This window comes from Amblyraja radiata, chromosome 23 (genome assembly GCF_010909765.2).
Source record: "Amblyraja radiata isolate CabotCenter1 chromosome 23, sAmbRad1.1.pri, whole genome shotgun sequence".
Lineage (NCBI taxonomy): Eukaryota > Metazoa > Chordata > Chondrichthyes > Rajiformes > Rajidae > Amblyraja > Amblyraja radiata.
In genome coordinates this window covers 14,285,767-14,310,759 of record NC_045978.1, presented here as the reverse complement: position 1 = coordinate 14,310,759, position 24,993 = coordinate 14,285,767, and the positions used below count along the sequence as shown (strand labels likewise).

Below are 24,993 nucleotides of genomic sequence, written 5' to 3'. Positions count from 1 at the left end.
GGGTGGGGGAGAGAGGGATGGGAGAGGGAGAGGGGTGAGGAGAGGGAGAGGGGGAGGAGAGAAGGGGGAGAGAAGTGGAAGGGTGGGGAGGGAGGGAGGGGTATCGGGAGTGGTGGAAGAGGGACGGGGAGTGGTGGAAGAGGGACAGAGGGGTAGGGGAAGGGGTGGGGGAGAGAGGGGAAGGGAGGGGAAGAGAGAGGGGTGGGGGAGGGAGAGGGGTACAGTAAGGGGATAGAAGTGGAAGTGGGGAGGGAGGGATAGGGGGAGTGGTGAAAGAGGGACAGAGGGGTAGGGGTAAGGGGGTGGTGGTAGAGAGGGAAGGGGTGGGCCACATCTAACTCCCTCTTAAATATAGCCAATGAACGGGCCTCAGCTACCTTCTGTGCCAGTGAATTCCAGAGATTCACCACTCTCTGTGTGAATTTATTTTTTCTCATCTCGGTCCTAAAAGATTTAGCCCTTATCCTTAAACTGTGACCCCTTGTTCTGGACTTCCCCAACATCTGGAACAATCTTCCTGCATCTAGCCTGTCCAACCCCTTAAGAATTTTGTAAGTTTCTATAAGATACCCCCTCAATCTTCTAAAATCTGGCGAGTACAAGCCGAGTCTATCCAGTCTTTCTTCATATGAAAGTCCTGACAGGAATCAGTCTGGTGAACCTTCTCTGTACTCCCTCTATGGCAACAATGTCTTTGAGCATTGAGCATTGTGACATCACACAATGGAACGTTCACCATGGGCTGGTGCTCCTGCAAAGGCATATGTAAATGAATCCATTCCAATTGGACATATGTGAGCATCGGGCATTGTGACATCACACGATGGAACGTTCACCAGGGGCTGGGGCTGGGGCTGCTTCTATGGGTGAGAAGCCAGGTTTTTTTTAAATATTGGGGGGGGGGGGGGGGGGGGGGGGTAGAAGGATTTGATTAAAAATGTGTACATAAACACGACGAAATGTAATCAGGAGTTTCTATAAGATCCTCCTCAATCTTCTAAAATCTAGCGAGTACAAGCCTAGTCTATCCAGTCTTTCTTCATATGAAAGTCCTGACATCCCAGGAATCAGTCTGGTGAACCTTCTCTGTACTCCCTCTATGGCAACAATGTCTTTGAGCATTGGGCATTGTGACATCACACGATGGAACGTTCACTAAGTGCTTGTGCTCCTGCAAAGGCATATGTAAATGATTCCATTCCGATTGGACATCTGAGAACATTGGGCATTGTGACATCACACAATGGAACGTTTACCAGGGGCTGGGGCTCCTGCAAAGGCATATGTAAATGGCTCCATTCTGATTGGACATCTGTGAGCATCGGGCATTGTGACATCACACGATGGAACGTTCACCAGGGGCTGGGGCTGCTTCTATGGGTGAGAAGCCAGTTTATTTTTGAAATATTGGGAGGGGGGGGGGGGGGGGGGGAGAAGGATTTGATTAAAAATGTGTACTTAAACACGACAAAATGTAATGAGGAGCGGATACTTAGAAAGAAAAGTGAAATCTCTACCGAAATAGAAAAGATGTCGGCGATTCTGCGTCTGGTTTCGGCGTAGCAAGGAATCAAAGGAAGAAAGGCAGCCGGCAGCCGTCCATGTAAATGGATCCATTCCGATTGGACATCTGCGAGCATTGGGCATTGTGACATCACACGATGGAACGAATCAAAAGGCAGAAAGGCAGCCGGACGGACGGCAGACGGCAGCCACGGACTTTTATATAATAACTAGACCAAGTGCAGACCCGTTGGGTCTGTTTCCCCAACAGTGTTTGAGGGGGGGGGGGGAGGGGCTGCGGCATCACACTCAAATTAACCACCCCCCAAACACACAGGGGGGGGGAGGGGGGGTGAGAAGAGGGGAGGGAGGGGAGAGGAGGAGGAGGAAACGGGACAGATTTGAGAGGGAAAGGAGAGCGGGGTAGGGGGTGAGAGAGGGGGATGGGGAGAGAGATGTGGGGGAGGGGGGGTGGGGAGGGAGGGGAGGAGGGAGGGAGGGGGAGAGGTGGAAGAGTGGGGAGGGAGGAGGAGAGGGGTAGGGGGAGTGATGGAAGAGGGACAGAGGGGTAGGAGGAAGGGGGCGGGTGGAGAGAGGGAAGGGGGTGGGGTAAAGAGGGAAGGGGGTGGGGGAGAGAGGGATGGGTGGGAGAGGGAGAGGGGTGATGAGAGGGAAACATAGAAACATAGAAATTAAGTGCAGTAGTAGGCCATTCGGCCCTTCGAGCCTGCACCACCATTCAATATGATCATGGCTGATCATCCAACTCAGTATCCTGTACCTGCCTTCTCTCCATGCCCCCTGATCCCTTTAGCCACAAGGGCCACATCTAACTCCCTCTTAAATATAGCCAATGAACTGGCCTCAACTACCTTCTGTGGCAGAGAATTCCAGAGATTCACCACTCTCTGTGTGAAAAATGCTTTTCTCATCTCTGTCCTAAAGGATTTCCCCCTTATCTTTAAACTGTGATCCCTTGTTCTGGACTTCCCCAACATCTGGAACAATCTTCCTGCATCTAGCATGTCCAACCCCTTAAGAATTGTGTACGTTTCTATAAGATCCGCCCTCAATCTTCTAAATTCTAGCGAGTACAAGCCGAGTCCATCCAGTCTTTCTTCATATGAAAGTCCTGACATCCCAGGAATCAGTCTGGTGAACCTTCTCTGTACTCCCTCCATGGCAACAATATCTTTGAGCATTGGGCATTGTGACATCACACGATGGAACGTTCACCAAGTGCTGGTGCTCCTGCAAAGGCATATGTAAATGAATCCATTCCGATTGGACATATGTGAACATTGGGCATTGTGACATCACACAATGGAACGTTCACCAGGGGCTGGGGCTCCTGCAAAGGCATATGTAAATGAATCCATTCCGATTGGACATCTGTGAGCATCAGGCATTGTGACATCACACGATGGAACGTTCACCAGGGGCTGGGGCTGGTGCTGCTTCTATGGGTGAGAAGCCAGTTTATTTTTGAAATATTGCGGGGGGGGGGGGGGGGGGGAGGATTTGATTAAAAACGTGTACTTAAACACGACGAAATGTAATGAGGAGCGGATACTTAGAAAGAAAAGTGAAATCTCTACCGAAATGGAAAAGATGTCGGCGATTCTGCGTCTGGTTTTGGAGTTGCAGGGAATCAAAGGAAGAAAGGCGGCTGGCAGCCGGCCATGTAAATGGATCCATTCCGATTGGACATCTGCGAGTATTGGGCATTGTGACATCACACGATGGAACGAATCAAAAGGCAGAAAGGCAGCCGGACGGACGGCAGGCGGCAGCCACAGACTTTTATATAATAGATAGATAGATAGATAGATAGATAGATAGATAGATAGATAGATAGATAGATAGATAGATAGATAGATAGATAGATAGATAGATAGATAGATAGATAGATAGATATTGAATTCTCACTTGCCGGTTACTGTACACAAACAGATTGACAAAGGCTGATTGTTTCTGCTACACATATGATGAGTTGACCAGAATTTAAAACAGATTATTCAAAGTTTACAAAGGTCTTAATTTGATTGATGCCATTGTCATCTAATGGAATATCATATCATATGCCATTCAAAGCAGTCCAAATTGATTGGTAGATTAAGAATGTGAGATTGCAAACACAACCCTTTTGTTCTTCGAGTGTTCTTTCTCTCAGGCAGTGCCTTAAGATTTGCCTCCAAACTGAGTCAGTGGTTCCCAGGTGACCAGTGTGGGAACTGCTGACTTCACCAACAGATAGGGCAGGTGGTGGCTAGTTAGGTTGGCGGATGGGTAGTTTGTAAGGTGGTTCACTCCATCCGCCATGTACACAGAATTTCTGTGTGCTCCTGATGCACACATTTGAAATTAGCAATGTGAATCATTGTCAAATTTATCATTGTGAATGCTCCTTGGCTATTTTGAATGGTAGAGATTCCCAAGCATCAGCGGATTGTTAGAGAGGATTGTTGGATTTTTTTGACGGCTTTAAGCACATCTTGAATCTTTTTACTTGACAGATGCGAGGAGTGGGCTGGTAGCAGAGGGACTGGAGTATTGCCTCCAGCACTTTCAAGGTCGGCTGCAGGAGGCGCCTCATGGACACAAAGCCGGTCGGGTGAGGAAAGGAACATCGGTTCGTGGGCCGAGCTGGCTGAGGGTGATGAAGGAGGCTGGAGTTTACTTGGATCGCAATCTATTCCAATACATCGGGCACGTGGACCGGACTTTGGACTTTCATACATGGTACCAAAATATGGTGATGTGTATGTGTGGGCTATGCTAAAGAATTTCACTGTGCAGTGCATACGTGACAATAAATAACCATTGAACAATTGGTAATCTCTTTACATAGCAGAACTCAAAATACAGTGTGTGTTTCAGGAGCCTTGTGTCAGACAACAAGGTGATATGCAAGTGACATTTTGAAATGGAGAGGCATAGACAAATACACATTTTAACTCATAAAAAAATGTTAATTTACCTATTTTGGTTATCACAACAAACATTTAGTTCCATGATATCTTCAAAGGACTTTGAATATGTTTGCATGAAGACAGTAGTTTGCATGAAGCCTGCAATAACTGGATTAGTCATCCAAAAATTATAGGCTATCAGATAATCTTGCAATGAATAAACAATCTTCAAGTATCAGATTTATTTCATTTATGTTGATTCCAAGGAGGATTGCAAAATCTGGATTTATTGTGTTGGTCCATGCCACAAAACCTGTTTGCCAGTTGCTGACTCATTTTTCTCTCCCAAGCGATCATCTCCATCTGACTCAGACTTTTTGAAACCTTGTCTTCATATTAGACGTCAGTGTGAATAAAGGACCACAAATATGCATCATCAACAATATTACTTATTTCTCACCTAACATTATTTGATTCCACTGATGCCTACAGCTCAGACCTTTATCGATATTTCTGTTGCTTCTTGTTCACTGTACCAATATACTGCCCAGTCTCTCATGATTTCCCCTCAAAAACATAAGCAGACTTGACTCCTGGCTGTCTATGTAGTTACACTCTTTACTCCATGTCTCCTGTGCTATCTATCTTACATTATTTCCCCAATACCTCAACTATACAATTCAAGGGTTCAAGGTCAGTTTATTGTCACATGTACCAATTAAGGTACAGTGAAATTTGAATTGCCATACAGCCATACTAAGTGAAAAGAAGCAAGTCACACAGTCACGTAAAATATAATTTAACATAAACATCCATCATAGCGGCTCCCCGCATTCCTCACTGTGATAGAAGGTGAAAAAGTCCAATCTATTCCCTCCTTATTCTCTCACGGTTGGGACTGTTGAACCTTCCTCATTCGGGGCCATCAAAGCTCCTGCAGCCGGCGATCCGAAGCCCTCGCGTCGGGGTGAGCGAAACTCCCTCGTCAGGATGGTTGAAACTCTCCGTGGCTTGGAGTTCCCGAAACGGTCTCTAACCAGGGACAGCGGGGTCCACAATGTTAAAGTCCATAGGCCCGCGGTTGGAGCTCTCCACAGTCGATCCCCGGCAAAGGGATTGCAAGCTCCATGAATTCTTATCCTTATATTAATAATTCCTCCGTGATCTCACCCACCCCTTTCTCTGTAAACTTCTCAAATCTACAACACAACGCGACATCTGAAATGCTCCAGTTTTGATCATCTGCGGTTTTATCTGTGATCTGCCCTCTGAAATATCCAAACATACTTAAATCCTTACCAACTGCGTATTAACTGCCCTTCTCCTGTGTTAGTAGTCTCTTTAGGTATCAAGTTCTGGAATTTAGTCTCTAAACACTTCAATTTTCTATCACTTTCCTCCTTAAAACCATTGACCAAGCTTTCAACTTCTTGGCCTAACATCTCCTTTGAAGCTCAGTCAAATTTGAAAACTTTCCTGTGACACACCTTGTGATGAATCATAAATATATAGGCACTGCATTAATATTTAATTGCATTATATCTGCAACTACTGCTCACACATCTGAAGTGTTAAATCTGTTGCATGGCTGAGTCTCCAGAAGTTAAATTGTTTCTTCCTTTATCTATTGGAAAATAGTTTAAAAGATAAGATGTTAAATAAACCCCACTAACATTTTGGGAAATATGTTAAACATTCTCAACGATATATATTCCATGGAAGAGTGAAGATTGTGAAAAGTATGATGCACTGTGACTTATTAAATAAATTAGCAATAGCACAAAAATTGAAAGAAGATATAAAGTTCCAAAGATTATTGGAAGGCTTGAGAATTGGAGAAATGTAAGAAACCAACAAACGATAAATTAATAAGTGGCAAAGGGAGATACATAGATACATACATAGAAAATAGATTGTGTGAAAAAACTACCAACTAATATAAAAATAGGCAGAAATAGTTCCTAAAGTATGTAAGAAAGATAGTAGCAAAAGTATTTCAAGTATTCTAATTATTTTGTTTTATTTTTAGCAAAAGCAAATGTAATCTCCTTAGAGGTTGAGGCTGAAGAATTGATGATGGGCAATATGGAAATGGCCGAGTTATTTTGTATGTGCCTAATCATGGTAGAAAATTCAGGGATTAAAGAGTAGTAAATTAATCATTATTTGCGGCAGGATTTTGCCATGTGCCTTTTCATGCCTTTTTTGATGATTTCACCAAGATAATGCCTTTTTCATAATCATGCCTAAATCAGCCTTTTTTGCCATTTTGCTAAAAGGTGGTGCTATTTTCTCTAATTATACCATGATTACAATTACGTTTTCTAGGTTAACACATTAATATTAATAAGTTATTATTAATGTGTTAACATAGTATAACTTACAAGCAAATTTCCACCACTGGGGCAAAACCAGGGGCACCACCGTCTGTCGTTCACTTGTTCGTGCTGTTGCCCGCAGGTTCAGCCTTCTCCTTCTCCGAGATCTATTTAAGAAAGAACTGCTGATGCTGGAAAAATCGAAGGTAGACAAAAAATGCTGGACAAACTCAGCAGGTGAGGCAGCATCTATGAGGAGAAGGAATAGACGAAGTTTCGGGTCGAAACCCTTCTTCAGACTGATGTGGGGGGGGGGGGGGGGTAAGAACGGAAGAGGCAGAGACAGTAGGACTAGAAGGAGAGCTGGGAATGGTGAAGCGGAGGAGGAAGAAGACGAGGGTTATTTAACATTAGAGAAGTCAATGTTGATAAAGTTAAACGTACTTAAATCCTTACCAACTGTGTATTAACTGCCCTTCTCCTATGTTAGTAGTCTCTTTAGATATCAAGCACTGGAATTTAGTCTCTAACCACTTCAATTTTCTATCACTTTCCTCCTTAAAACCTTTGACCAAGCTTTCAACTTCTTGGCCTAACATCTTCTTTGAAGCTCAGTCAAATTATATTTGAAAACTCTCCTGACACACCTTTTGATATAATGATAAAAGAACTGCATTAATATTTAATTGCATTATAGCTGCAACTACTGCTCACACATCTGAAGTGTTATATCTGTTGCATGGCTGAGTCTCCAGAAGTTAAATTGTTTCTTCTTTTATCTATTGGAAAATAGTTTAAAAGATAAGATGTTAGATAAACACCACTAACATTTTGGGAAATATGGTAAAAATTCTCAACTGATATATATTCCATGGAAGAGTGAAGATTGTGAAAAGTATGATGCACTGTGACACTAAATAATTAGCGATAGCATAAAATTGAAAAAAGATATAATGTTACAAAGATTATTGGAAGGTTTGTGAATTGGAGAAATGTAAGAAAACAACAAACGATAAATTAATAAGTGGCAAAGGGAGATACATAGATACATACATAGAAAATAGATTGTGTGAAAAAACTACCAAATAGTAGAAAAATAGGCAGAAATGGTTCCTAAAGTATGTAAGGATAGTAGCCCTTCCTTAGAAGTTGAGGCTGAAGAATTGATAATGGGCAAAATGGAAATGGCCGAGTTATTTTGTATGTGTTCAATAATAGCAGAAAATTCAGGCATTAAAAAAATACTAAATGAATCATTATTAGAACCAGGATTTTACCATAAATGCCATGTGCCTTTTCATGCCTTTTTTGATGATTTCACCAAGATAATGCCTTTTTCATGATCGAGTTCCTTAATCAACCTTTTTTTGCCATTTTGCTGAAAGATTGTGTTATTTTCTCTAATTGTACCATGATTACAATAACTTTTTCTAGGTTAGCACGTTAATATTAACCTATGTTACTAAAAGTCTGATCTTGACCACTTCCTGTTGTTCTGTATATTGATTTTAGAAGAAACTCTGCCACTTACAGCTGTGATTTGTGGCCATCTTACTCAGAGTCCCCCTCCGCTGCGCAGGACAAGAGGATTTTTCCCATCGATGAAAAATAAAAGAGTTATTAGTATATAAAACATTTTGATATTCTCTCTCCTGAAGGCCATGCCCCTTCCGGAGGGACTATAAAACCCAAAAGTGTTGAATGCCTCAGTCAGTCTCTGCAAGATGGGGGAGTGAGATGGTCACGGCTCTCAGTCTGAGCTGCGAATAACACTGAACACATGTCTACTAAACTGTGAGTGGTTTTACTGACCTGTCAGTGCCTTTAATGTGGTTTGAAAATATAGTTTTGAAATGCTAAAGCTGTGTCGCCTTTGGTTTGGAAATGCTAAAGCTGTGTTGCCTAATTAAAGTTGCCTTGACTAATTAAAGTTGCCTTGCCTGATTAAAGTTGCCTTGCCCAATTAAAGTTGCTTTGCCTAATTAAATTTGTCTTGCCTTCTATATAATTAAAGGTCTAATGTTGACCCTTCCTGTTTGCGCTTTATATTAATTTTAGAAAAAAACGCTACCACATACGGCTGTGATTTTTGGCCATCTTACTCAGAGTCCACCTCCGCTCATCAGGTGCCGAGGAATTTCCCCATCGAAGAAAAATAAAAGTTATTAGTGTTTAAAAATGTTGAGATTCTCTCTCCTGTCAATCACGCCATAAAACCCAGAAGTGTGGGCATGGCTAAGTCTCTTTAAGATGGAGGAGGGAGAGGTCATGGACCACTGTAATTAGTGGCCTTCCACCCTGCTTGAAATGGCATGAAACTGCACTTGAATTTGGTGTTCTTGCACCCAGCTTGAAGTGGTAAGAAACTGCACTTGAATGTAGAAACATAGAAACATAGAAATTAGGTGCAGGAGTAGGCCATTCAGCCCTTCGAGCCTGCACCACCATTCAATATGATCATGGCCGATCATCCAACTCAGTATCCCGTACTTGCATTCTCTTCATACCCTGATCCCTTTAGCAACAAGGGCCACATCTAACTCCCTCTTAAATATAGCCAATGAACTGGCCTCAACTACCTTCTGTGGCAGAGAATTCCAGAGATTCACCACTCTCTGTGTGAAAAATGTTTTTCTCATCTCAGTCCTAAAAGATTTCCCCCTTATCCTTAAACTGTGACCCTTTATGGTGGCCTTGCACACTGGTTGAAATGGAATTTCAAGGAATAGCCGTGTCAACTGCCAGCCCACCAGCCGTGAGTGAGTGAGCTGCCAGCACAACAGGCTTGAGGACCTGAGCCACCAGCCCAAGAATCCGTTAGGCCCACAATGTCCATACTAGCCCTCCGGAAACCAGTCCCTTCAGCCCACAACACCCATACTAGTGCTCCAGAAATCCCCCCCACTGGCCACCAATATTGGAATTGGTGGAGAGGTGGAATATTGCATTGGGGGACCAGCCCTCCCGTGTGATGCTGGGACCCAACGGGTCCCACTTGGCCTAGTAAGTTATTAGTAATGTGTTAACATAGTATAACTTACAAGCAAATTTCCACCACTGGGGCAAAACTGGGGGGCATCAGCGTCTGTCGTTCATTCATTCGTGCCGCTGCCCGCAGGTTCAGCCTTCTCCAAGATCTATTTAAGAAAGAACTGCAGATGCTGGAAAAATCGAAGGTAGACAAGAAATGCTGGAGACACTCAGCAGGTGAGGCAGCATCTATGGAGAAATAATAGGCAATGTTTCGGGTCGAGACCTTTCTTCAGACTGATGTGTGTGGGGCGGGCAAAGGAAAGGAAGATGCAGACAGTAGGATTAGAAGGAGAGCTGGGAATAGTGAGGTGGAGGAGGGAGAAGACAAGGGCTACCTAACATTAGAGAAGTCCATGTTGATATCACTGGGGTGTAGACTTCCCAAGCAAAACACCCAAGCTTTTCTCCACACTACATTTACTGCTGGCTCCAGTCGCAAATCTGAGTTTTCGAGTGATCTGTGCAAGGCATTCATTGATGCTGGAATTCCACTGTGGAAATTAGAAAACAAATCTCTCAGAAGTTTTTTTGAGAAATACACAGAGGAACATATATCAAGCGAGTCATCTTTACAGAAAAATTATGTTGACAGCAACTTCAACATTGTTGTGCAAAAAATTAGAGATGAAGTTGCATGCAACAAAATATTGATCTCAATAGACAAGACAACCAATGCTGTGGGGAGACATGTTGCCAATGTGGTCATCAATACACTGGAGGTAGATCAACCATCAAAGGAGTACTTGTTGACATCAGAAGTATTGGAGAAGTCAAACATCTCAACTATTGCTCAGTTATTTACATCTTCACTTGCTGTACTTTGGCCAGAAGGTATAAAACATGAGAATGATCTTCTGTTTGTGACTGATGCAGGTCCGTACATGCTTAGCTCAAGGACTTCATAGAATTGTCAAGCACATACATAGCTTGTCTCCAAATGTTGATCGCCTAGTTTCCTATGTCAAGAAAATCTTCCTCAAAGCACCGTTATGTGTGCAGTTGTTCAAGGAAATGGCACCCAAGATTCCGCTATCTCCTCAGCCCGTTTTAACTAGGTGGGGTTCATGGCTCTCTGCTGCAATCTACTTTGCTGCAAATTTTGAAATTATAAAAGAAATTGTCAACTGTTTTGATGAAGAAGAATCTGGTGCAGTCAGGATCGTCAGAGAAATCATGCAGAAAACGTTCCTCCACCATGATCTTGTGTTTATTTGCTTCCAATTTTGCAAACTTCCCACAAGCTATCACTTCCCTTGAGAAACGTGGCGAAACATTAGTGAATAACTTGCAGGTTTTCAGCAAAGTAACTGACGATTTCTGTAAAATTCCTGGCGATGTACGTAAAGATATACAAGGAAAATGTGAGAGAGTGATTTTAGGTAACCAAGAGCTTGAAGAAATACAAAACATAGCTAAAGTTCTCAATGGTAGTTGTAATGCACCATTTATCGACATGAATAGAGTCTTTAGCTTGTTTTGGGTATGCTCTAGTGACCTTAGCTGAGGTGGAAAGAAGTTTTTCACAACTGAAGCACATTCTGTCTGACAGACGGCATAGTTTAACACCAAATAATTTGAAAAAAATGCTAGTAATTATGTGCAACCAGGCAAATTTGGTAATTTAATGTAGAATACATTTATATTATCATTTTTAACCATATTTTGATAGTGGACATAGATGCCTTTTTATGCCTTTTTTGTTGTTGTCATTAAATGCCCTTTTCCTGCCTTTTTTGTAATTTTATTATGCCTTTTTGCCTGCCTATTTCAGAATATTTTAGCGCCTAAACATCCTGGCTCTAATCATTATTATTAGGGAAAAGATGCTTGGTAAACAAGTCTGATGTCCCCTTGACCCAATGGCCACACCAAGGAGTTTAAAATAGTGGCTTCAGACACAGTAGGTGTGATCTTTCAAAATGCCCTAGATTATAGTGAATCAGAAACATTCAAGGAAAGATGCAGAGAAAGTGTAATTGGGTACTAGTTTCCTGTTAACATCTGCTATCAGGAAATGCTGAAATTAATAAATGAATAAGCAGTAGCAGAGCAATCTAAGAAAGTCAGCAGGGTTTCATGAAGTGAAAATTTTGGTTGTAAAACTTAATAGAATTCTCTTAAGTTGAACCTAGGAGGATAGATAAAGGTAAACCAGAGGATGTGGTGCGTTAGGCCTTTCAAAAGACATTTGAAAATTTCCCAAGAGTTGGAAAGATTAGGCATCATGCCATTGGGGATAATATCAACAATGAAAGAGTATTGCCTGATGAACGGGAAAAAGAGTCAGTCAAAAAAAGAGGTAAATAGGCCATTTTTAAGTTGGTATGCTGCAAATATTAGGGATCATAACATAGGTTGAGTCTGCTTAAAATCTGTGTTAAAATCTCAGATGAAGGGATCAGGTGTAATATCAATACAAATATAGGACTGTCTCTGACACTTGCAGGGACCAAAGCATTCACGTTAACTACTGCCAACTTTAAACCAAAGCACCTCTGACTCATGAGCCACCTAAATCCATTAACCTTAATGGGTAGTTGGAGTTTAATGTCTTTGTCCAACACGTGAACTGATCCCATCACATCAGGCAAACAATGAAGAGAATGAAGGAGATGTGCCAGTGTTGACTGTAATGTAGAACACCTTTTGATGTGTACTAATGTCAGGTCACAGCCCTTGACATTTTTGCATTCAAGGCAGAAATGCAACCCTCACATTCATGGGGCGGAAATCCCGGGTGGGATGAGAAGGACACATCCCTCCCATGTTTTGAGAGGTGGGGGACAATCCCCCCCCATGGTTTGCAATCCGGATTTTGAAATGAGGTGAAAAAAAATCTATTAAAATCTCGACTTTCCGTGAGGCAGTGGGGGTGTCACTGTTAAGCGTTTGTTAAGTGTCTCTATTAACATTGTATTAACACGATGTGTCACCAATTGTGTTTTGACCTTCAAGTATTACTGAAAGTATTTACAAAGAATTTCTTAAAGCTGTCTAATGCGGGTACAATTATCATTTGAACTAATTGAATGTGTTGGTGGATGGGAAAGATTTAAACAGGTATCGGATTTATATGGGTCAGGTCATTAAGGGCTCCGGTCGAAAGGGTTTCATGGCTGGCTCGCAGGTAAGTCCCTCATTCACGGTCACTCACATTATTTAGTATTCGTGTGTGTGTGTGTGCGCGTGTGGCCACCAAGAAATTGCGTCCCCCCCCCTCATGCTTTGATAGCAATTTTCACCCCGAGTCACATTATCATTCCTTGATTCCATTCAAACAGATTTGTTCTAGTATTCACATGGTGATGTACAGAAATATTATCCATGTCCCAATCAGCATCAATGCTGCCAAAGTTGCGATCGTTGAGAACTTCAAGTTCCTGGGCGTAAACATTAGCGCCAATTTGTCCACATTGAAGCTCAGGCCAAGAAAGCACACTATGCCTCCGTGTCCTCAGAAGACTAAGGAAGACTAAGGAAGACTAAGGAAGACTAAGGAAGTTTGGCATGCCTCCAACGAATGAGATGCAAAAGCAAGAAAGCATGTGCCATGAGATTCAGGCACAGTTTCAACCCCACTAAACAGCCCTTACTTAAGCTAAGGGTATAGTCCCAATCTCCCAACCTACCTCATTGCAATCTTTGAATTAATTTTATCTGCACTTTCTCTGTAAATGTAACACCATAATACTATATTCTGCACTCTGGTATTTTCTTATTTTTACTGCCTGTCCTACTTGAACATAGGTTCAAGATGAAGGGGAAAATATTTAATAGGAATCCGAGAGGTAACTTTTTCACACAGAGGGTGGTGGGTGTATGGAACAAGCTGCCAGAGGAGTCCAAGTGTTCAAGTGAGTTTATTGTCATGTGTCCCTGATAGGACAATGACATTCTTGCTTTGCTTCAGCACAATAGAACATAGTAGGCATTTACTACAAAACAGATCAGTGTGTCCATATACCATAATATAAATATATTTATAGTTGAGGCTGAGATTGTCCCATCATTTAAGAAATAGTTGGACAGGTACATGGATAGGACAGGTTTGGAGGGTTATGGACCAAGCGCAGGCAAGTGGGACTTGGATAGCTGTGACATTGTTAGCCAGTGTGGGCGAGTTGGGCCGAAGTGTCTGTTTCCACACTGCATTAATCCATGGCTCTCTATGACTCTGTGACTTGATTGCACTCATGCGTAATAAGATTTGACTGGATAGCATCAAACAACGTTTTTTACTGTATCTTGGTGCACATGACAATAATGAATCAAAACCAATTACTGCAATTCCAGTCTATCCTGCTGTTTGCCAGCTATTGAGCTGTCTGTGATGAACTTGCTTGGATTTGGTAATCTCTCCCTCCCACTGGTAAGTCCTATACTGAATCATTTAATCAGTGTGTAAGAGGTCGTGTGAGCATCCCTCATGCACACTGATGATATCAGCATTAAAGGATAACCTTAGTCAAATTTGTGTTTATCAATTTACCCAAAGCCCCCCTGTAGCTGATCAGCTCAACCTCAGTGCTGCAAAAATCAAAGCAACCCTTGAATAAGTTAAGATCAATTATTTACATTTGTGTTCAATATCCGTGAAGGAAATTCGTTTTTTCAATAATCAATCCTATTTTATATATTTTTAATTGTCTTATAGATTCTGAGTAAAGTCTTTGAATTTTATCCCCTCTCTTTTGGTTGACTAGCTCTTCTGGTGATTTTAAGTCCATTCTTTATTTATTTTCATTTGTTCATCATTTAAACAAGAAATTAATATTTTATTCTGCCACTGGTTAGAGATGGAATAATTATGAGGTCAGATAATATTCCGTGCATCAACACATCAAAACTCACTGTATAGTAAAATTCTAGCTTTGTGGATGTATGAAGTAGTTTGAAATTAAAAACTGCAAAACTATGGCCATACATTGCAACACCATATTTGATTTGTAGATTTAGTTGTGCACTACTAATTGTATACAGTTTTATATCGTGTAGATCAATATTCACTTGCTTGATCATTCCAGATAATGGTGTGAAAAGTGATTATTCCTTCCAAATGTTAAAATGTGACACTATTTCTAGTACTGCAATAGTCATTTTTACCGGAAAGATATTCCCAAGCATACCACATATTGACCCATGCTCTTGCCTCACTGCTGTGTATTAATCAAGGAGGGATCATGTGTACTGTGAAGGTTCACACAACCTTTCTTTGAAATGGTGGTTCTTCATGTGGCTATTTGTTGGAGATTTCTCAATGCCTTCTGACCTTGCACAATCCAGCTGACAATACTTGATGTGCTGTGCAAATGTCAGGTAATGGCACCATACCTAGAACAGACAATACTGGCAAGACCAGAATTGCTTCAATGTAGAAACAACACTCTAAGCAAGCTAGTAGATATACTAAATTATGGAGACCTAATGTTGCCAAATGAAATTCCATTGTCATTTGTAATCATCTAAAATACACATAATTATTTAATATACATTCTCTACATAATTTATTGTAATTAAAAGTTTAGTTTCTGTTTTTCAGGTTTTGAAGGAGCACATGGCATGGACACAGGGACCTACCTGTCACCCTGGCCACAAACTCTTTGAGGCACTTCCTTCTGCAAGGCGACTCCGAACTGTCAAAGCCGCCACAGCCAAACATAAAAAACAGCTTTTTTCCATGAGCAGTAGCTCTACTCAACAACCAAAAGTCTGTAGCCTCCTTTTACATAGAAACATAGAAACATAGAAAATAGGTGCAGGAGTAGGCTATTCGGCCCTTCGAGCCTGCACCGCCATTCAATATGATCATGGCTGATCATCCAACTCAGTATCCTGTACCTGCCTTCTCTCCATACCCCCTGATCCCTTTAGCCACAAGGGCCACATCTAACTCCCTCTTAAATATAGCCAATGAACTGGCCTCAACTACCTTCTGTGGCAGAGAGTTCCAGAGATTCACCACTCTCTGCATGAAAAATGTTTTTCTCATCTCGGTTCTAAAGGATTTCCCCTCTATCCTTAAGCTGTGACCTCTTGTCCTGGACTTCCCCAACATCGGAAACAACCTTCCTGCATCTAGCCTGTCCAATCCCTTAAGAATGTTGTAAGTTTCTATAAGATCCCCCCTCAATCTCCTAAATTCTTGCTGGTATTTTATTTCATTCTTCACATGTTTAAATTATAATGTTTTATTCTTAACTATTTACTGTATATCATGTTGTTACTTGTGAGCAAAGCAAATGGCAAATTCCTTGTATGTATACATACTTGGCTAATAAAATGTATTCAATTCAATTCAATACCAGATTATAAAATCATAGTAGAAGAGAGAAGTGTATTTCTACCTTACCTTTAAGTCAAACCTTAACTTGTGTATGATAAGAGATTCCAGAAAGTTCCCAGAGAAATAGAATGATTAGAGATAATAGAGCTGATCCTGGTGCAATCACCATGGTAACAAAGGCCTTAAATGAACAAAATAATATCTGGGGATGAGGGGTTGTGCGGTGTGTGAAAGGCACTCTCGGAAGTGATGTTCGAAGCCATTGACCTTACCATCATGTTTTGGTCATGAGGTGATAGTTGTGCACTGATGATGACGTGGTACTTGTTCCAAATGCGTATAAAAATGCCATGCTTTAAGCGGAGGACGTGGACTGCTCTGATAAAGTGAACGAGCCTCTTGCTCCCTCTTTGACGTTAAAGATAGATCAAATTATTGCCTCACTGTTTGATTTGTGACCAGACTTTATGAGTGGTCCTCTTTTTCTACCACTGTCTTGCATCTGTAAATTGACACTTGGTAATGTGACAATTATAATAACTGCTTGAAAACGGAAACATGATTTCAGCTGTAGTTACAGTTTTTAATAAATCCAAAGAACAAATAGTTTTAATGCAATTAGGCCAAATTTTGTTTCACCTGGCAGTAAGTGTTCAGAATAACTAGCTAACACACTGGTCAGCCACGCAGAACTGAAACCCTTTAATTGTCTTCTAAGTGTAATTAGTTTAAATGCAGTGAAAATTATAAGATCAATATAGCAGCAGGTTGTATTAATTTAAGCCTTTTAATGACTGAAACACGCAGTGAGCTCCTACTAATGACTGTGACCTGTTTTGCTGCATTCTGGGAAAAGGCTCCTTTTTTTACATCTGTGTTTTGATGTTTGTTTTTTCCTCGGATCAGAAAAGAATGAAGGCAATAATATTTTGCCTGCAGTATAATACAATACAATACAATACAATAAGGTTTTATTCGTCACATTGCACATAAAGTGCAAGTGAAATGAATTTACCAGCAGCGGTACAATGATAAAGAACACACAATACACAATAAAAATGTAACACTAACATCCACCACAGCATTCATCACTGTGGTGGAAGGCACAAAATTTGGCCAGTCCTCCATTTTCTCCCATGGTCAGGACCTCAAATAAATAAGAATACATACGCTCCTTAAAAATCCTATTGCTTGGAATCAGATCTGTTTTAATAAAAATATAATACCTCCGATTTTGAGTCCCAAACCAATGCCAGATTCCCAGTAAAGAGACATTCACTCAGATATCTGTTGGGGAAAAAGATTGTCATGTAAACCAATAAATAAGTTCAATAATGTCCTCAATGCTACCTTTAAAAAAAATGCATCACCCCCACATACCACTGGGAATCCCAGGTCCACATATTGTACAAAATAACAATATCCCAAATGTGATCTAAATCTGTGTGCTACGTCAAAATCATGAGCGTGCTAGATGCAGGTGTGGGACTTGAGTGATAGTTCCCCAATGTTACGCAGGGGAATCCCGGCAAGATTGGAAGCAATAGACAGGTTCCTTATGGTGTCCGGCAATGGGGCAAGCTAACAGATTTGCTGCCCTAACTCTGGCTCCCGTACTGTCAGAATGACCAAGACTACTGTGTTTTGGAGTCATGGACTGGTATAGCAAAGAAACAGGCCTTAAGGTGTATCTCGTCCACAGCAACCAGTTATTACTTCCATGCAATGCAAAAGCTGTTCCCTTTTCCTCCCTCAACTAATGCCACCACAAACATATTGACTGGTCATTCATTCCATGTGTATTATGTGATTTTGTGCTCAGTTTGTGCATTTGTGTGCATGTGTGTGTGCCAACAAGTGTGCATGTGTGCATTGCCATATACAGATGCTAGAAATCTTTCCCAGACATGATGAAGTGCTCCACATGTCCGTTACATTGTTTGCTCTCTTTCCACAGATGTTGCATGTGTTCCTAGCATTTTCCTTAATTATATAAATTGCCTGCTAATATTTTGCCCACAGTACAAAGTGACTGTGTGTCAAAGTAAAAATTTGTCCTTCGGTTGTTAAAAGAGCAAGAAAGAAATTGTTATGTGTTGCACTCTGAGAAAAATTCAATTCTTCAATGGAAGCACATTTTCGAGGAGAAGTGCAACCTTGAAAACCCATGGCAGTTCCTACCTGATACAGTGCATGTTCATAGTTCTGAAAAGATTTTATGTAAATCAAGTTTTTCTCTCTTCATAGGAGGGTGTTTAGTAAAGAAAAAATCATTTGAGGGATTACAAAATAATATCTATTGCCACATTTTGTGGTCTGCTGTTTCAAGGCCTTTAGGAGTTATCCATCACATTGAACAAGTTCCTCTGTAAATGTCAAGGATGCTTTTGGAAGATATCCACACAAATATGGGTAAGCCAACCTTGTATTAAGTTGGGATAGTGTTGGTGACAAACTTGAAATCACAGCTTAAAGTCTTGCATCTAATCCAATACTGAGACATCACCAGCGAGTAACTCTACCTCAGTTTATAATTGTTAGTTTTCCAAAGGCTTTAATCTCTGCTTCAAAGGATTACCGGGTGGCACCACCAACTGTGGCTGCCTCGCTAAAAGTCTGTCTGTCCTTTCTTCTTTTTGTTATTTTTAGTATGTGTTAACAACTTGATTTAGTGTTCTTTGGTTTGATTTATGTGGGGGGTGGAGGGGGGGGGGGGGGGTAGGGGGGTTGGGGGAACTCTAACCGCGGGACCTGTGGACTTTAACTTTGTGAAGCCCGCCGTCTCTAGTAAGAAGATGCCAAATTGGAAGCTGTAGTGACAGATTATTATATCATTCAAGGAATCTTTCCTCTAGCCACTATGATTGAAGTCAGGGGTTAGGAAATTATGATAAATCTTCGTCGAAAGATAAATCTTCAAAACACAGTCTCTTGATTAATAGTTTCTTTATTGTTATGGTAAAAACAGTAAGATATTCATCCAAACTTCTTCTTGTTTAAAAGCCCTGTCCCACGGTACGAGTACATACTAAGAGTTCTCCCGAGTTTGCCCTGATTCAAACTCGGAGATTTACGGTAATGGCCACTCGTCGGTACTCGGGGCTCTCGTGGACATTTTTCAACATGTTGAAAAATCTTCACGAGTCTTCCCGTGCTTACCTGCCGTTAGTGAGTCTTCCCGAGTACCTGCCATTAGCGTTACGAGCCGCTAAGAGACATCCCCGAGCTCCGACGTACCGGCTACGTTCATTCTCCGTGCTTACCACGAGTTTGATTTTTTTCAAATTCGGAAGAGCTCTTGGAATGAACTCGTACCATGGGACAGGGCTTTAAGTAATAATAATAATAATAATAATAATGGATGGGATTTATATAGCGCCTTTCTAATATTCAAGGCGCTTTACATCGCATTATTCATTCACTCCTCAGTCACACTCGGTGGTGGTAAGCTACTTCTGTGGCCACAGCTGCCCTGGGGCAGACTGACGGAAGCGTGGCTGCCATTCTGCGCCTACGGCCCCTCCGACCACCACCAATCACTCACACACATTCACACACAGGCAAAGGTGGGTGAAGTGTCTTGCCCAAGGACACAACGACAGTATGCACTCCAAGCGGGATTCGAACCGGCCACCTTCCGGTCGCCAGCCGAACACTTAGCCCATTGTGCCATCTGTTGTCCCAGTACATTTTGATCTTACTCGTAGTCAAACTCGTGCATGGTCGAAAGCTGTGACCTCTCCCCCATGCTTCTTCAGACTAAACAAAAAACTACTAGGGCGTCTGCACGAGAATCCCAACCGCAAACACGCCTCCAACTACGTAATAAAGTCCATCCACATAATTACAGGCAGATTAAATGTAAAGGTAACTGGTTATAGTTATAACATACTGTGTTAAGCTAAATGGCTACTACATACCGGCCCCCTAATTGTTCTGAGTATATAATGAGGCAATTACTAATAGACATTAATAAAGGAGTTATAAAAGCTTACCATATATCAAAAAACAAAAATAGCATGCATTTTATATCAGCATTCAAACTTCTTTAGCGATTCTTCCATCTTCACCTTCGCCTTCTAGAAACAAGCATAAATTGGTTATTGGTCTTATCAAAACATTGTTCTTAGTCTGAAGGCGTGCTGTACGCACCAAACCCTTAACGTTAGGCATGATACCTAGTATATAGTCCAAAACACAAAAGTCCAAAGTTTTACAGCATGAAACTTCTTCCTCCATTTCTGATCAATTCATGAATATGTCGTAACAATAATGTTGATATGGGAAAGTTCTTAGAGGGAATAATAGGATGTTTAGCCTCTTCAGGCATTGCCAATCTATTTAGCCGACCACCCACTCTCAGAAGTCCTTCCTCCAATACCAGATCCTACTAATTGACTGTCTCTTTTAACACCATGTACTCCAGCTTCTAACGTCCATATTTCTTCTTTGTATCTCTGTTTTTGACAGAAAGAGATAATCGTGTTTTCCGCTTTGAGAAGATCATCAAGTTGTAAACCCTGTACGTCGTATGGTGCCTTAAAAGCTTGCATCTTCTTTTCAACCTATTTCAGGATTTTCTTCAAAGATACCTTCAGCAATCTCTTTCCTTTTTTGAGCAACAGCAATACCTTGTTCTTAGTTTAAGAAACCAAGCTACCACAGTCACCAACTTATTCCATGATGAAAAGTGAGTAATTAAATCATTTTTTGTGTTTGAAGAATCTTTAGCAATAACGTTAACTGTGATGTTTTGTTTAATTTCTGGATCATTAGCAGAGATTTCAAATCCTAGCTCAAGCTTTGGCCATTCTCTGTCTATCTTACAGAGAAACTTTGGTCCATTGATCCATCTGTTATTGCTTAAGAAGCGCTCTGCTGTTAGTCCTCTAGAAGCTTCATCCGCAGGATTTTCATTTGTGTTAACATATTTCCATTGTGAAACATTGTAGTTCCCAATACAAAAGAAATTCTGTTTGCTACAAATGTCAAAACATGTTTGTTCTAATTGTTGAAGTATTTAAGCACCGTAGTACTATCAGTCCAAAGAAAGGTTCTTCCAGTTGAAGTTGTAACTCTTTTTGCATCAATGTCAACTTTCACATCTAAGACTGCGGCACTAAGTTCCATTCTAGGAATTGTCATTTGCTTCCACTTTGGCCTTTCCCATTAAGAATGCAACATGTACTTCTTTGTTATCAATTTCCAGTCTTAGATATGAAACAGTACTGTGGCCGCTTTCACTGGCATCTGAGAAATGATGCAGCTGAGCACTTCTGATCTTACCAAAGCTTGTAGGCTTCATCCACTTTGAATTCTGAGATCTTGTTGAGATCTGCTAACCATTCTGTCCATTGGTGAGAGGAAGCTTGCGATATACTCTCATCTCATCCAAGATTTTCCTTACAAAGATCCTGCAAAATCAACTTGGCTGGCAGTGTAAATGGTGCAAGAAATCCCAGAGGGTCGTAAACAGAACCAATCACAGATAGGATACCCCTTCTAGTACATGGTCGCTCTTGAATCAAGATTCTGAACTTGAACACATCTGTTTCAATGCACCAGTGCAGTCCCAATGCTCATTCAATTGGCAAATTGTCTTTGTCCAAATCCAACTCCCTGGTCTCTTTGGCTCTATCAGGTGGTGGAATGCTTTCCAATACAACACGGCTGTTGCTGATTCACTTGGAAAATGTAAATCTTCCCTTATTGCAGAGGGAAGTGAGATGTTTTACCATTTGAATTGCTTCCTGCTCCGTAGACATGGATTTTAAGCAATCATCCACATAGAAATTATTCTTCACAGTCGTTATAACTTCTTCTGGAAAGTGAGCTTTATTATCGTCTGCAGTCTTCTTTAATGCAAAGTTGGCATAGCTTGGTGATGACACTGCTCCAAAGAGATGTACCTTCATCTGGTATTCAACGAGATCTTGTTGTGCATCCCCATCAGAACACCATAAGAATCGCAAGTGTTTTTCTGATACTTTGACTTGATGAAACATCGCTTTAATATCAACCATCATAGCAATCGATTCTTGCCTGAATTTAATGAGTAGTCCAATGAGAGAGTTGGTAAGGTCTGGACCTTGCAGTAGTTGACAGTTAAGTGATGTTCCTTTGAAGACTGCAGCACAGTCAAAGACCACCCTCAAGGTCAGTTTCTTCGAGTGATACACCCCATGGTGCGGAATGTACCAAAGCTCTCCGTCACTTTGATTTAGTTGGTTTGGTGGTACCATTTCGGCATAATCATTGTCAATCATATCCTTTAGGAAAGACGTATATTCCGCATTAAATTTTGTCAAACTTGCCAAACTTGCGTTTCAGATTTTGGGTGTGTTGCTCTGCCATACGACGATTATTTGGCAGACTAACAATTTCTTGTTTGAAAGGTAAGTCCAGACAATAGTGTCCATCTAACATCTTTACTGAGTAGTTCATAATATCCAAGAACTTTAAGTATTTCCTGGACATCTCTTCTGATTCATTACTGGTACTTTCATTGAAGTCATGAATGTAATGCTTGATCAATAGCTTTTCTAATTTACCAGTAGATATTTGATTAACAACAGTGGCAGGATAGTTCTTCTGGTTCCTGCTTTTGTTGTTCCTTCTCAAGAAGCCATGGATAACCCATCCTGGTAGGGTTTTCACAGCAAATGGTCCACCCCCTTGGCTCCTCACAGTCTGTATAGGTTCCAATGCCTTCAAAGCATTTGTCCCGATAAGTCGGTCAATACCAGACTTTTAGGTATCTTAACATCCTCCAAATAAAGCCATTGTTTCAAGTCCTCATGTCTGGGTATATTTTGATGACAAACGGGCATGGTCTCATGTGTGACCACCTCAGATATTGGTATAAAATTATCTTCATCCAGACTAGATATCTCCGTACTTGTAATGTAATGACTATCGCAGGATTTCTACTCGTTTATGATTCGCAATAGAATCCTAGTCTTTTCTCCTGCAATGTCCATCCTTGTCATCAAGCTTTCTGTACAAAAGGTACACGAACTTCCATGATCCAAAAATGCATAGGTTTGCAACACTGTATTCATCTTGCTATTCCTTACCTGTACTGGTAAGATAGAGATGATACAGGTTTCTACCCCGGCCCCAATATGGGCAGTTATCTGAGGTGAGGTGACAGCATCACTAGTAGCTGGCTTCTCCTTTTATTCTATTTGCTCCGGCTTCTTCTGTTAAGTGCGAAGTGCTTCAGGAAACAGCGATGTGGTTCGGGTCAAAGCTCATTTTGAAACAGAAATACTATTTCAGGTTAAAGCTCATTCATCAGAACTGTTAGCGACAATGGTTTAAAAATGTTATAATGTACTGCATAATTCTATAGGATGGATTTTAATGCAAGATAGCAGTGCATCTCAGGTTCCCAATTTGTGAGAAAAAAAAAGGCAAAAGAGATCATGTTTATTGCTAATAATCATCTCACCCACTGCCATTAACATTAATTTTCAGGTAATTAATTTAATTTCATGACCCTGAGGTCTTGCTACGTGCAGATGGAGTGCTGGGCTTGATTATGAAGAGCAGTTTGACGCATACTGAGCATACCAAAGATATTCTATAAAGGAAAACATCTTTAAGAAGCTCAAAGGCCTCTCTTCTTAAATATTTTAAATTGTGATTTAGCTTTTGGTAATAAATGTCAACGCTTCAGAAGATGTATTTCCATATTTCTTGTCTCTCTGAGCAAAAGCACAAGGATTTCAGAATCTGTCCCTTCTCTTGGTTAGGATAAAGACAGTGTCAATTTCAATTAACTGATTAGCACATTGTTAAAACCATTTCACAGAGACATTGTAGCGACAATGGAAGCTTTTAGATTTGTGATGCATAGTACGAACTATATAGGTAAGAGACTTCAAAAACACAGCAGGTCGATTGTAGAACAACTTTTGTCCACAAGGTAAAGTCATGAATGACGAGCAAAGTGACAATTTGATGTGGGGGAAACAGGTGCACAAAGCAATAATCTGAATCTACCCCACAGCTGTCACTGAAGTTACAGAAATACATTGAAGCATAGAAAATGCAGCCATTTCAATGCATTGCTGGATAAAAGGTACTGAATTATAGCAGGATACACTAAAAGAAAACACACAAAAAAGGTATACTTTGCAGTCATATCTGAATGGTGCAATTTGATTTGTATCATTTTATTTTTCTTTCATAAAATGTCCATTTACTTGACCACCATTTACAAGTCCGTATCAGCCTTCAGTGCATTAGTCTGGAAAAGAACTGTTAAAGTACCATCCAAGTAATATTCAAACAGCCTCCTCGACAAATTGAGATTTTTGATTTGAACAGCATGCGAGTGACTGCAGGGAAATTTTAAAATTTGTTATACAAGACAATTACTGCCTTACACTCCCTTGATTTAATCCTGTGCTAAGTTCCACAGGAGATCTTTCCAGACACGAGATGGAGAATTTACATTAACACCCTTGTTCACATAAGTCCCAGAACTTCCTTGAGTGTATCTAGGTATCAATAATTAAATCCAGCCGGACTTTGTAATTGCATCAACTTTATATTATCTGGTAATGTAAAAAATATTCAATTTTCCTCAATAAGATTGGTTTATGTTACACAGAATAATGGACTAGAATCCACACAAACGTAAAGATCATTCATACCCATGCACGTCCATTTCTGTGGTACAATTTTTAAAATCCCAATTGTTTTATTAAATCTTCACTTTGTATCAAATTCTTATTTAATATTCATTTTATCTTAAATCGTTTGGTAGAACAATGTCACACTTGCTTGAATAATGGTCACAAGATAGTACTTATATCGTTGGAAAAATGTAATTTTCGCTAGGTCATCACTTTGCAGAATTAATTTTAATTACTTCCATAAAGCCATTTCCTCAATTTAATGACTTGCTATTATATCCAGGGGCGCAAATGGTGTA

At 40.7% G+C, this 24,993-nt stretch overlaps 1 pseudogene; it reads right to left on the bottom strand.

Annotated features, from left to right (window-relative positions):
- Positions 1-21,341: 21,341 nt before the first annotated feature.
- Positions 21,342-22,066, bottom strand: LOC116986089 (annotated as a pseudogene).
- Between the last annotated feature and the right edge of the window lie 2,927 nt (positions 22,067-24,993).